Raw genomic sequence first — 15,553 nt, 5'->3', positions numbered from 1 at the left:
AGTGTGAAGGAGTTTTATTCCAGTGTTTTGGAGATTTGGTGATCGGAGGAGGCTAAAACACAAACAGTCACATTGGGTGAGTAGAGATGAAGCTGAGTGAAATGGAGCAGAGTGATGATTAAAAAAACACTAGGAGAATTTAGGACACTGTTCAGTGTACCAAGTCCCCTTGTGAGACAGAGTCTAATACTTGCTAAATGCTATAATGCACTTTAGCCGTATAAAGTGAAAGAGAGTGTTCCTGTAGACTTCAATAAGAATCCACACAGAGCCTTTGAGATTTTAGGTAAAAGGATTGGTCAAAGAATCCATTAGTGCTCCCATAACCATTATTATTGTTTTATTAAAAATAAAAATAAAAATAAATCAAAGAGAAACAACAAACACCATTTAGTACAAACATCTGAGGTAGCATTTTGACTACTTACAGACTCATTTATATTTCTGGTGGTTTCCTGTGGCAATGAAATCCTGATAGAGGAGGCAGGGGGAAAACAAGTGGTATGAAGATTTAAAGGAAACAGCAGTAACAAATTTACCAGTTTTTCAGGAGATTCTGTATATCTTTTTAGCAATAATGTATATTTTACAGTCTTGATTATTTGTTTGTATGTACAAAATTACTTTTCTGAATTCTTACTGTTAAGCATGTTAATTTAAGGCTATCTAGACCAAAATGTGTTTGTTTATTCAATGCAGTCTCTGGATTAAACCTCTGTTTTGTAATGATGAATTGAGAAACATTTATTTCAAGGATGTTTAAGAAAAAAAAATTGTGACTATATCATAAGCAATGCATTGTATACCTAATTCATGTCAAAACCAGAATTTCACTAAAATGAAGATTTATTTTTTTATATGATTGTAGGGATAAAAGTGCTGTTCAATTAATGCATAGGGGGATTGTGTAGTCAAAAAGATACAGCAAAATCATTAGAAAATGCTTTTGAGAGGTTTTTTAAATGTTACAACATTACTGTTTTGGTTTGGGTTTTTTGTTTGTTTGTTTTGCTCTTTTTTGTTTGGTTTGTTTTACTCTTTTTTGTTTGGTTTGGGGTTTTTTGTTAAGGGTTGCATGCTTATATTTTGGAGTAAAAGAATTCTTCTGGAAGTACATATCAGACATACACCTAATATGCATAAAGTTTTTTTCACTACAGTAGCTTCACATTTGCTTTATATTTAATAAAATGTATGGTGCTTTTGTTCAGAGTATACTTTTGTTCAGATAACTTTTGTTATCTCTGTGAAAGCTTTTACAATCTATTGTTTTACTTCAGAGGTCAAAGAATTGTCTTCTTAAAGTTGTTCTTATGATAAACTAAACTGCAAAGTGTTTGTATCTTTTGTTGCAAACAAAATCTATTGTAATTAAAAGCAGAAAACTAAGTAGAGGAAATTCCTTTGTAAGGATCAGAAAAATTGATCAAGTTATCAATTGGATATGAATGTTTTGAGTAGCAGCAGCAGCTTCTCAACAGCACCTTCTGCCATACTACTGATGATAGCCTGAACTGAAAAGTGAACAGCTCTTCTCCAGAAAGGGTAAGGAAAGCGTTGCAGTAAGATAATTCTTGAAAGGATTGCCACTCTGAATTTGTTTCTCAGATATTTTTCGGGCAGTCTTCATTATAAAAAGAATGCAGATAAACAGGAATTTATGTTTGTAACAAGTTCTCCTTTAATCAGTAGCCTATTTTAATCTAAGTCACACAGGTTGAAGTTACAGAACTGGATGCCTGTTATTATTTTATAGATAAGGTAGCCATCTATTTGTTGATAGCTTAGAGGGCAAATCTGTAGTATGCAGAGCTAAAGTTAATTTTATTCTTGTCATCTCTTGCAGTGCTTTTCTGGAGACATGTAAAGATGTGTCCTTTGTATGATGTCTCATGTTTCTTCCCTTTGCAATTGCCTGAAAGCACTCTACTAAACCTAATCAAAAGTGTTTGAATTTTTTTCATTCATTATATTCTCTTGTGCAGTAGTTGGCAAAAAAAGCAAACTATCAAAATGCTGTATATGTAGTTGTCCTAAGCTGGATGTTATGAATTTGGTTTTGGCTGGTCATTATTTCTTTATGTTAAAGCTTCATTCACTGATGTATTCATCAGAAAAGAGACTCCATTGATAATATTTCTAACATCTGCTGATGTAAGCTTTCATAACCGCTGCTGAAGAGGCTTTCAGGAAAATACATGAATTCTGGACTCATTGGCACTGTTGAACTTGGGGCACATTCTTCTGTGTGTGCTCTGTCTCTGTGAGCATAGCTGCAAGAAACGATGCTTTGTCCCTATTTACTTATTTTCAATTAATTCAGTATGGAGCCCTCACCCATACACCTGATGGGTCAGGGGGGAAAGGGAGTAAAGGAGCGAAATAAATTGCAGAGAAGTGCAGTTTCCTCGTAACTGAGGTAAATTTTGAAACCTCAGTGTACTATGAGTCAGTGACTGAATTACTAGAGCAGGAAGTCGAAATTAATGTTTCTCTCTGCCTTGCTGGCTGAGGAGATTTTTTAGCAGGTTAATCATCCTTTTTCAACCTACAAATTTTGTTTTACTTGTATTATTTATCCTAGTGCTTTTAAATATATATATATATATATATATATATATATATATATATATATATATTTAAATTGATTAAGAGGCTAAATTGACAATACTAATCTAGTAGGTTAGAGTGCAAACACGTATGCTGAGTGTAGAAAAGCCTTTAGTAGCTTTTAAGATTGATTATTTAAAATAAATAACTATTCTGTGATGTCCAGTAGCCAGAGAAGGTTTAACTACACAGCATTTTACTGTGGATAATTCATATGATTTAGCATTTAATAAATTGAACTTTTAGTCATGTTTAAAAGAGAAGCAAGAGTAATTTGTATGCATTGGCTACTGATTGTAAATTATAAATCTGTGGGATTGAGTTCAAATTTGTAATTGGTGGAAAAAAATCAGTAATTAACTGGGAGTACAGAAACGATTTTCTATCAAAGCTGTCTTCCACAGAGAATTCTTCTAAAGCTGTTCATGATTATAAGGGTTATGATACATGGAAACACTATAATTTGTAAATAAATGTCAGCGTGGTTTAATCTGGTTATAAAATGCTTTTGGAAATTAGAATCTTCCGATTGGGTAAAATAGTTGAATACATAACTATCTGCTTAGAGCTGCATAATTCAGGTTCCACAAGACAAGGATGCCTTGAGAACTGGGGTGGATGTGAGTTATAGACAGTAGGAGCAAAGCCAAGTAAGTAATTTCATTCTCTGTAGTTGTAGTCTGAAGGATGCCTACAAAAGCATAAACTTCATAGTACTGTAGTGCCCATGTGCCTGCAGTTTTTGGGTTTTTGGCACAATTATACTTACTATCATTAGACCTGATTTTTCAGTTGAAATTTATGTTTAATGCCTGTTTATTCATCTGTTCTGTATGTTTTGTGAAGGGTTTAGCACTTAGGAAAAGTGGGGGGTGTGTGTTGGATTTTTTGGGTTTTTTAATAAAGTCTTTATAAAGCACCATCCTTTTCAGCAGATGACATAGTAATCAAATCTCTACTTTTGTAAATCATCTGCTTAAAAAGTTAACAGATTAAAAATACAAGACAACAAATATGCAACTGTGTCCACTTCCTTAATTCATTCATGCCTTCATTTCCTACAGTGAGCCAATAAAATAACGTCTAAATTAAAAGATATACTATTAAAATTCAAAATAAATTTGCTTCTAGAGACTTCTCAGATTGGTGACAGGCAGTATTTGGTGCAGGGTTTTTGTTTGTTTTTTTGGTTTTTTTCCCTTTATGGGACTGGGTAGATGGTGGAAAGAAATAGTAGTGATCCAGCTCAGATAGAAAGTCTGCATCAATATTTGATTTTTCATAGGTCTACTAGAAGAGTTTAGCCATGTCTAGAGATACAGTGTTGAAAGAAAAGTGATCTATGCACCTGGGGGCTGTCTGGGTACTGCTTTCTATTAAGTATTATTATTCTAACCTTCTTGATCTGGATTTTTTCATCTGCTTCAGATTTTAAAGTAGAAGAGAAACATTCTGGTAAAAAAAAAACTTTTCTTGTATTATGAAGCTTTCAAGAAATTTAGCTACATATCTTTCTTCTCCTCTTTGAAGTTCGTTTTTCTGTCTTCATTACTGTGAATTTTATAGAAATATTACAGGTAGAAATGCATATAATTACTTAAAATGTAGAAGTGTTGACAGGATATGTTTTACTTGTATTGCTGTGCATGAGGTCAAGTATCAGAATCTGGTTGGTCTCTTGTGGGCAAATGCAAAAACAACATTAAACTGTAGCAAAAATGATAACTTTAGCAACTGATTTCTTTATGAAAACAGGAATGTAGGAGGTTTCCATTTCTTTATAGTACTATGTTGTGCTGCATTAAAATTTCAACTGAAGATGAATTGTTAGTGGATCTGTAAAATAATAACTCACATATATAAAAGTTCCAAGGACTGTAAGAACTTCAACTCATCTTCATTTCTTTTCCTTTTGCTTGAAAAGTATAAATATAGCCTTGCTGAAACTCTATGTGCAAATCTATTGGTAATATTGTAAATTTATTTTTACAGGAAAATAAAAGTGCTAAGAAAGAGCATCTTCCTGAAGATGCCGTGTTTATTTGAACAGCAGATTAATATTAGTCAGTAGCAATTTCTTTTGAATTCAGTAGCACTACTCAGCTAGGCAAGGTGACTTTCAGCAAAGGTTTATAATCTCTGTTCAGCCATGTGAAATTTGACTCAGTGCTAGAAACAGACCTAAAAAATCAAAAATGTCATGAATGGTGGAAAGCAAATGAACCTTCCCTCAGTTTTCTTGCTTTGTTGGTCCTTCTCCATAATTTTTCACTCCTGTTATTTCTGCACAGTGTTCCTAAAAGCTGAATTTGCTTATCTCATCACTCTGAGAAACCTGGGTGCAGGGGGAGAGCTTGAGGAGACAGCAGGAACAAGTGGGAGCACAGAGTATCAGAAGCAAAAGGTTTATTTAAAAAAACATAAAAACAAAAGCGCAGATATGGGATGTCACAATACCTAGATGTCACAATACCTGCATCTTGCTTAAGCCTCAAAAATAGCAGGTGATAAGTTTCAGAGACATTTAAGATTGAAATTATACACATGCCTGGCAAGGATTTGTTTCTTCCTTACCTGAATCTACCCACGCTGCATCCCCTTCAACTACATAGACCAAGGGACTATACATCATTTAAATCAGTCTTTTGGACCACTTTGAATTTATTAAACTGATTTATCCCTCTCTTCACATTCTTACACAGGAGATAAACATATGGGCTTTTATTCTTGAAGCCTCCAAACATATTTTTTGAAGCAGAGTTGCAATCTAGTGTGGGCAAGTATTCATTGAATAAATGGGCTTTACACTGTTGTTTATTTATAGACTTTTATATCACTCTCTTTGCAGTAGAAATGGTTGCAAATTAATATAATTTTACAGTGAGGTTTAATATAAGAAAATTGTATTCCCATTTTACAGAATGCAGGGCCTGAGAACAAGTATTTGAATGTACCTAAATCTCCAGGAAATCATGTTCTATAGTGAATTTGTTTGAAGAAAAACAGGTAACATGAGGTGATGGTCTACAAAAACTTTCTTTCTTTGAGTTGTTTTGTTGGCTTCCTGCAGAAGTGCTTTCTATTTAAGGTTATATATCTAATTTTACTGTCTCTAGAAAGTGCTGTTCTGCTGGGGACTTCTAGAAGTACAGAAGGCAGATGCACCAATCTGTGTCAGCCTTCCTCAGTTCAAAGAGTGACTTCAAATCAAATTGGTTTTTTTTCTCTCTGCTTGTATATTTGGGTTTTTAGCAAGACTATTGTTGTATGAACATGACAAGATGGGATTAGAAGGAAAATTGATTTACTGTGTATTAAGATGGTCCCTTTTGTAGCTTTGCTGCTGTCACTTTCGTTAGGCATGACATGGACAAAATATTTGGTTCCAGATTTATTTTTTGGAGTGGTTTATGTTTTGTTTTTTGGATTGTTTTTTTTTTCTTTTTTTTTATTAAAGGGATAAAATGCATCTTCTGTGATTTTTCAAAGAAGCTGAAAGAAAGAGTTACAGGATGAAAGGTCTTTAAGTCATTTTATGAGGACCACATCCATTGAAAATCTATATCTCACTTGTGAGCTTTTCCAAATCTAGTTCTTTGCAACCCTGGGGGGGTCGAAGCCCTCCTTTAAAATAGGTATATTAAACAATGTTCAGTCAATTAATGTGCTATTTTACATTTTTGTAGACAAAACAAAGAACTCAAGGTTGTATTACTTCCCACTGTAACCAATCAATTAAAGAAAGAAAGTCATTGTAGGAAACCCAGCATAATAATAAGTAATAACTCTTATACCTGAAGTGAATGAGAAAAATTAACTTTTACTTTTAATTAAATATCATGCCAAAAGGTATTCAAGCCATTCTGACATATGTAGAAGATAGAATAATAAAGTACAGACCCAGTCTTAATCACTCTGCATTATTAAACATTCATATACTGTCATTAACAGTACCTGTTATAATCCATGTCATTTTGTGCCTTGCAAGTGAAGCACTCATCTCCTTTCAAATACTAATCACAAAAGCAGATGCTTAAGGTACTTGAATAACCCTTTTATTGCCATGCTTTGCACATGTGTTTCCAAAGTGAGTCTGAGCAGTGTCAGTGAAGAATATTATAAAGACCAAATTATGCCTGGCTGCGGTGTACAGGATATCTCTGACTATATTTTAGGCTGATTCAAATACTAGATTCCAATTTGGATCCATCTCACAAGCATACTTTTTGCCTAGTGTTTGCCAAAGTCCCTAGAAAGGTGTGATTTACAGTCCTGCAAGATATCCTTTTTTTCAATTATTTTTTTTTTAATCACTTGAAAATTGAAGTTGCAATGTATTGTCACGTTTTCCATCAGTGAACTGAAGTTGATACACTGCTTTCTTGATGTGAACCAAACAGAAAATGTAAAATTTCCCAGTTGGCATAAATAAAGTAAGTAATTTTGTAATAAAGATGAGATGATGTCCTGCTCTTCAGACTGCCTGATCCTTATTGTCTGTATGTAGGGATTCTAACAGAATAGTATTTTTCTTACCTTTCCCTCTGTGATGTTAAATCATTTAACATTGTCCTATTATACCTCTTTGAGGTATGTAATTGTTCCCTTGTTAGATTCAGTTAGATTCAGAGCAGAAAGACTGTACAGTTAAATCCAAATCTGGGCAATTTGAAATACTGATGTTAATGTGGTCTCAATCATTATGCCTATACTTAAATTTCCTACTGTAATTTTTAAGGATTGTGCAAGATAAATGCTTTTCATTTTTTAATGTATTTATTCATGCTACTATCCTCCATTGCTGTCATAACACACTCATGCTTAAGAAGAGAAATTACACGTGTAAATACTAAGATGCAGGAAAAGACTTCTGAAGTTCACTATATTAGCAAAATGGAAAATGGAGAACATTATTTTTCATTTATGTCCTAGTGGTAGTAGATTTATGCATACTAATACCAGACAAATCGTAATAACAGGAGCTAAGTCATTTTGAGGCAGAAGTGTATGAATTACTTTTTTTAGTTGACAGTTTCCCTGCAAGTGACTTGAGCAAGGTCACAAAGACACACTAGTACTTTCTAACTCCCAGAATGTGCTAAATGACCATAAAACACCCTACCCTTCAATGTAAGCACATCTGGATTTCAGCATAAAAATTTATCATCCACTTCTTGTAGAAGCTACTGGTTTGGTTTTAAGGATTGGTATGGATGTGGTTTTGGCCAGTGCCATACTGAAATGTGAAGGTTAGAAAGGTTCCTTATTATTACAGGAAGACTGGATTTCTTTCTTGGATTTTCATTTCCAATTCCTTATGTTTTTATCCACATTTAGTTTCACCACTGGAAAAGAATAGTGCCATACATCATTCTCTACCTGTGGACAAAGTCAAGAGATGCTCTGAGAAACAACTCCTGCATTTCTTCCTTCTTTTTTGTCCTCAGACATCTTTGCTGCTTCATTAATTTTAGACAGGATCCCAATGAAATAAAATGTACCATGAACATATTGTGGATCTATGTCAGCATCAGGCTGATTTCTGAGAGAAATGAAAGACATGTGAAGTTCCCCATAATTTATGAAAATCGGTAGCTGTTGTAGGAGAGAGGCTGCTTTTGAAGGAAAAGTAGAGACAGAATTGAGCTGTCAGTCTAATTCATAGAAATAGTGCATTAACTGTTATGCATTTCATTTTGAAAGCTAGAAGATGGCACAGTTTCTTGTCCATCAAAGTTGTCTTGGGTGTTAGAGATACGTAAATATAACAAGATGGTTTGTAAACGTAACAGACAGACATATCAGTAAAAAAAGTCTTCATAAGTTCTGCTGCTTGAAAAACACTTTATTAATATTCCGTCATCCACACCATTTTTAATCTGTTTTGTTGAGTACCTCACTGGCATAATAATCTCTGATAATCAGTGCTTTTGATTTTTACTTTAATGTGTTCAACCTTCCCGCTCTTGCCATCTTGAGGAATGGCTGTTTAAGTTCTTTCTTGACATCTTCATAGTTCCTTTTCTTCACCAGTTGATCTCCAAAATGTCTATGTCTTTGAATAGCCCTAGCATTTTGACCAACATTTTTAAGTAGCTGTCATTTGGAGGTTTCTTGTGGGTCCTCATTCTGAGTTTTTTCTTTCCTGTTTTAATCAGTGCTGTTTGCAGCTTGGTTAGCCTGAAAAGATGGATGTCATTCATGAATCTGGTTTTCAGTGTCCTCCTATATAGAACATTCCACTGTCATCTCATAATGTCAAATCCGTCATGGCTTCCATGTCTAAATAAGGCAAGTTTAGGAGAAATGGGCCTTCTTTTGGATTCCTGAACCATTTGCTCTATCTGCTGTTGTTACAGCTGCCCTAGACAAACAGGAAATGTGAAGGGCTTTTACTTGCCCAGCTATGGTAAGTATTATAGAGGGCAGATGGATGCCCTCACCAAATATTCATCCCTCTGCTTAACATGCAGCATCCCTGTCATCTGCATGGATATGGAATTTATTCTCCTTTGTGTGACTGATCAGTTTAACAATGCAGGCAATATTTGTGGTTTTGATGCCACCTGCTGAGCCAAACTTTTTTTCAAGATACAGTGTGAGGAAGAGGTTTAACAAACCATATATTTATCATTTACTGAAAACTACTTAAAACTTTCAGCTCTTGAGTCAAAAATATGTTTTGCTCATGTAAACTTCTTCTCTGCTAGCCTATTTTACATATAGTCGTACTGCTAGATCCTTCTAAGATTTGACAGGTTCTTTCTGTAAGGTTGAAATATTCAATATGTTCAAGACATACTGCAAAAGCAAAGAGCTATTTTAGCAGGTCCTTGATGATCACAGCTTTGTTTCAGATTACATGCTCCTTTTTTCCCCCTGAATTTTGTTTTCCATTTCAAGCAAACTGCTCTCTTTTGGTCAGTTCCTTATGCAAGTCTAACGATAAGGAACTGCTAAAAGTAACACAGCTTTTCCACCACAAACATTCCTACAATTCTCTGTGATTGCTTATATATAAATCTTGATAATCTGGAATCTGTAATATCTTTATAGTCTATTTCCTGAACCTATTGAAATCTGTAGTAGGCCTTTTTTTGTTGTTCTCTGTTTTGTTTCAAAGGCACCAAATTTGTTTTCTTACCTGCCAGATTATTTGACATATGCAAAAGGCATCCATCAAGACATGTCCTAAAAGACTATAGCTGACAGTCTTTTGTGCGTTCTATTGAGCACTGGTAGGTACACTGTTGAATCAGCCCAAGTTACTACAGAGAATCCACTTTTCTGTACCAGTGAATTTGTAAGGATGGATCATTTAGTAAAACTAATTAAATTGCATCTGGCAGCATTTTCTCTAAAAATTGAGACTATTGCATGGTAAGGGAGCAAAAAAATCTTGGACAATTGGATTGATGCTAATATAGAATCAAATGTTGTTTGAATAAAACATTCAATATGAATCATAGGATTAAAATTTAGTATGTATCATATTTAAAAAAATAAGTGAGCATGTTATATTTTTTTTCAGATGGTCAGTTCTGCTTACAGAACTGAGTCTGTCTCTTGTGAGTTTTTTCCCTCCAACATTTAGAAAGATAAAAATGCTGAATGAAATAGCAAGGTAATATTTATATTGCATGGAGGTACATTTACTAGCAGGGAACATTTTTAAGAAAAGCAGAATTTCTTTGCCAGAGTTTTCATTTTGAACTTGAAAATGCAGGTGTTTGTATCAAAATCTTTATTGTAGAATTTCTGTTCATCCTGATAGAGGACAGAAACATTGTAACCTTTGTGTACTGAGCCCTATGCTAAACCTACATAATGAAAATCTGTGGAGATTTAAAGATGAGGGCCAAGCACTGAAAGGACATGTAAAATCATTTCAAGTAACTAATGATCACAAAGATAACTTAATCTTTCTTGGGCAGTTTGTAAGCAGAAAATTAAATAATTCTGTTGGATAAAAATAGCTGGTTAATAATTATTAGCTGCACTAAAGGACTGAAGAATTGAACTGAAATTTGCTTTGGCTCTTCAGAAATAGCTGAGGTACACTGTAAAAATTCCAGGCAAAGTAGAATTAGAGCTGTTTTGTAGTGCCGTGATTATGGAAAGATGAGGTTCGTAAGGCTCCAGGTACAGTTGAGTGTTTCTAGCCATGGGGGTGTTCATGATGCTTTGAGTAAGTCCTGAGAACCTCCACAGCAGAAAAACCTTTTGTTATTTTATTTTTTGGGGCAGTTATATAATCTGGGAACAAGAAAAAGGAGGACGATGCTGATACAATCCATGCAGTTTTGCAGCACAGACATTCCCGTACCCAAATTCTCTCGCCCAAAGCTAATTCTCTGCTTCTCAGATCAAGAACTTTACTGCACACTATTACCACAGCAGCAAGCAACAGGTAAAAAGGGTCTGGGAAACTGGAGCCTGTTTTCATCACTGTGCATTATTTTTCTTTTTTAAAAGTTGCTAAATGAAGCAATAAAGAAATGAACAGAAGAGTTCTTCTGAAACTCAGCTATCTGTCATTTTCATCTCCAGGAACATTTTTTATTTCAAGGATAATTTAGTACAAAGCTGGATTATTGATGACAATTCTCTATAAACATGAGCTTTTAAGATCAGGATGGACAACTGTTTAGACCTTCATGGCTGGGAATCATGCCATTACTACCCACAGCCGATGCACATACATGGCTATTTGGCTGTGTACCTCATGCCATCTGTTCAGATGGCATTTTGCCTGCTCACAAATTGGTTAGACCTGTGCCAAGAGCAATTGCTCTAGATGGTTACGCTGCAAAACACTGCAAGTAGTTCCTATTTTCTACGAAGTCTCTCTCTTTTGGACACCACTTTAGCACTTTGTTATGTCCTGTGGACATACCTGTATACTGCAGTGATTAGAAACAGAAAAAGATTATGTACTCCTCCTAACTATTTTTACTGCTGAAGCTACCTTTTCTAAACACTTTCCTCAAAAGGGAAAGCAAAGTACATGTCAATTGAGTTTAATGTTTCTCTTTGTTTTCCATCTGAAAAATATTCATTACAAGTTGGAAAAAGCTAATCAAAAGCTGACAGAAGTTAATAAGAATATTTCCACTGATATAAGTATAGAGTGGTAAATTATATTTAAGTTTGCTTGCTACTGGGCCAAGGCAAGTCATCTGACAGTGGCTACTTGTAGTCAGTTTGTTGATTTGTGGAACAAGTTTCTAAGAGGACTAACAAGTTACAGGATTAAATTTGGCTGAGATATACAGTAACTAAAAGTTATCATCAAGTGACATTTATACAGCCTATAGAATAATTCTGCTGAGTCTTCTCTATTGAATAGATATCCATGTTATACAATTGGCACATTTGTTGACAGCCTCAACTGTGAACCATGAAAGTGAACTTACTGCTTGCCAGCAGAAGCAGCTCCTGTAGGTAAAAGCCAAAGGATATTGGCAAGAAAAGCTAAGCTCAGTGGATAAATATAGGACTTTATGTAAAAAATGCTGTCATCCTGCCAGTTTTCATAGCCACTAAAATAATTTTAAAATCAAATCTAGATCAATATTTTTGTTTCTAACAAGACATACAAGACATACATATATATGTAGAATTCAGAGTATGTGCAAGTGTAAAGCAATTATTTGCCTGTTAGTCTTGAGTATAATTAACTGTAGGAGTATTGTTTTTTTCCTTCTGTGGACTTCTCCCTGTGCATGAATGTCACTGCTCAGTTTGAGCATGCTTAGTTGAATCAGGATGATATCATTTATGTGGGTGAGTTTCCATATATTGGTTAGTGGGAGATATGATACTTTGCTGATTATAATCTGGAAATGTTCCCAAAGCCCTTCATCTTAGTTTCACATAAGTAATACTGTCTAGGTTTTGATTCCTGGAGAAAACCCAATGGGAAAGAGCTGGGTAAGCCTCAAAAAGGAAAGCAAAGAGATCAAAAGTCAGAACTGTTTGGAGTGCAGGACGTAGTTTGCTTGTAATTTGGATGGGTATTTTCTTGTTTGCACAAACCACTATAAAGATAAGATAGTCCTTATTTAGAAGAACTTACAAGGTACTTTCAAGTTCATTGCAAATTTTATATTATGCAGCTCATGTGTTGTGAGATGATGCATAAAGCTGATGACCAGAATCCTAATCACCTGAGTATCTGTAAAAAAAATTTCTTTTCTCATTAATTTAAAAGAGGTTGTTGTTTGACTGCTGTTATTTCTCACTGAAATTTTCACTTGTAGAGCAATTGATATTTGTTGCCATGATTCAAACCATTTGGTTCCATTACTCATAACAGCTGAAATGTTGTCTAAGGACTGTATCAGTTTTGAAGAATGTAGAGAATGCTTTAGAAGGTCTGTTACTGAACATTCACAGTACATTGATACAGCCTTTTATCCCATTTTAGTATGTCAAGCAAGCATGGTGTGTTCCATGTTCTAAAAAGGGTTTATAATTCAAATTTTGTTCAATAAAAACAGATGACAAAAACTGTAGAGGTGAAAAAGATACCAGTAATGATTTTGTAAGAGTTGAGACATTTGGTACTTTCCCATTTATCTGTAGGAAAGATGGTTAATACTGAAATCTATTGGTTCACAATGAAGCTTTGTGATGGTACAATTATCCCCCCAGCCTGCACTGGCTGCACTGTGATCCCAGAATAAGCTACAGAACTGGCAGGAGATACCTGTATACTGCAGCAGTACCATTAGTCTAAAAAGTAAGATTTTACATCTACTTGGTTTTTCATTGTTTTCTTGTGGCAATGGTGGAACTTCACACTTTCATGTGGCATAAAAATGCTAGCAATTTGATGGGCAAAGTAAAAGCTGATAAATTCTCACAGGTCTAGTGTGCACTGCATTCTAAATTGAAAATTGGACATAGCTGAATACTGAATGGCCCTTTAGCTGAGGCATTCTGAAGTAATTTGAATAGCAGTATTCTTCAAAAATCCCTGAAACATTGAGAACTGATTTGTTTTACTTCCATGCAAATGAATGGGAATTTTCCTTTCACTTCACTGGGAGTAGAGTTGAACATTTCTTGAGTTGACCAGTACAAAGTAACATTTATAAGCAGAAAAAGGAGAGATTTTTTTTTCAGCTCCAACAAGTTCATTTTTAAAAGGCACTTTGCTGTAACCATGTAAACCTATGTAACCCTACAGTTTGTTAACACTGAACTTTAATGGGTCCTGATAAGAAGCCAGTCTGGATATCCATTTAGCTACTGATCTGAACTCCAGCTGATTGTCCTAGCAGCTGTGTGACTTCATTACCATTAGAAAGGCATCCAGCCAAGCCAGCTGGAATCCAAAGAGGCTACTCAATTCACATAGCATGTCAGTTTTTTGGTTAACGTATCAGAATTACAAATGACCAAAACCACCAAGTTGACACAAAAAAAAAAAAAAAAACAGCCAACCAAACAAAAAAACCCTACAAAAAATATTCTTTATGAAGATACAGTGTAAGTCAAAGTTTAAAAGCATTATTATACCAAGTGGAGGCTATTTTGTCATACAGATGTTGGGGTTTTTCGTGCCATTTTATAGTATCTCCTTTATGTCTCATTAATGAAAACTAGACAGAACTTTTGGCTATAAACACAGATCTATCCTATAATTCCTCATTTCTGAGTTACGAAAACAACATTTTTTTGTCTTTTGTATTAATGTTTTGAGAACACATTATTAGCTTCACTTATTGTTAGCAGTGAATAAAGTCTGCTGCTCTGGGACAATACAGGTTTGTGAAAAACACCCAAAACCTCTTATAATTAATAGTATTTAGCTGCTAGAGACAATATCGCTGAGGAATCTTTCTACTGCTGACTGTGGATATTTTTTTTAAGCACAGAATAGTACAAAAAAGTATGGCTTGTACATACGGCAGACAATTATCTTCTGCTAAAAAAAAAGAAAAGAAAAGCCAAAAATACAAGGCAAGCAAATGGTAGTTTACAAGAAGGGAATGAAGGAAGACCTGTGCAAATACAGACCTGATTTTAGACAGATGCAGATTCACTTGAGTACTGTATGCAGTTTTGGGCCCCATGATTTAAGAAGATTATTTGGCTGCTTACATGCAGTGCAAGGTCACAATAAAGAAGCTTACCTTCACAGTAAAGAAGTTCTTCCTCATACTCAGGTGGAACTTCCTGTGCATCAGTTTCTGCCCAGTGCCTCTTGTCCTATTGCTTGGCACCATGAGGAAGAGCCTGGATCCGTCCTCTTGACACCTTCCCTTCAGATCTTTACAGATATGGTCTCTCCATGTCCGTGTCTTAGCAGTATTGGGAAGCCCAAGACCAAAGAGTGTTCCAAATGTGGCGTCCCAAGTGGTGAACGGAGAGGAGGGATCACTGCTGTGGCATGGATGGTGGAACAGTCTTTCTGATGGAGCAGAGGATGCTGTTTGCTTTCTTTGCTGTGTGCTTTTCTGCAGATCTTCTTGACACTCAGCACCACCTTGTATGGCAGCCTTATTCCACTCAGATGCAAATCTTTGCATTTGCTTTTGTTGAAATTCAGGAGTTTCCTATCAGCCCAGCTTTTTAGCAAAAAGAAATTTGGGGGGCCTGAGAGAGTACACTAGGTAAGTACCACTTCACTCTTACCTTCCCAAATTTTGCGTTAAGATTCCACTTCTAAGCCCAACTGGACTAGGTGGAGTTATTGTATAAGCTCTGCTATGGTTTCTTAAGGATAGATACAAGTACCTCCTTGCTGGTCTCTGGCTGCCAAGCCAGTGGAGGAACGTCCCCGAGTGCTCCAGTGAAGAGGACGTAGTGGTATGGCCAGATATACCTGAATCATGGGATTTTGAGGCTAGTTTGGAAGTAACTTACTATATTGAGGTTTGGGTAGAGATTTGGGGTTTGGGTTCTACTTTGCATCTAAGACTCTGAAAGCTAG

The 15,553-nt window shown here is 35.3% G+C and overlaps 1 protein-coding gene across 4 annotated transcripts in view; it reads left to right on the top strand.

The window, feature by feature from the left end:
- DGKB (diacylglycerol kinase beta) overlaps nucleotides 1–15,553 on the top strand; it is a 329,266-nt gene that overhangs the window by 163,761 nt on the left and 149,952 nt on the right. The window lies entirely within an intron of this gene.

This window comes from Ammospiza nelsoni, chromosome 1 (assembly GCF_027579445.1).
Source record: "Ammospiza nelsoni isolate bAmmNel1 chromosome 1, bAmmNel1.pri, whole genome shotgun sequence".
NCBI classification, from domain to species: Eukaryota; Metazoa; Chordata; class Aves; order Passeriformes; family Passerellidae; genus Ammospiza; species Ammospiza nelsoni.
The sequence above is the reverse complement of the archived record's forward strand: the minus strand, read 5'-3'. Positions and strand labels throughout refer to the sequence as shown.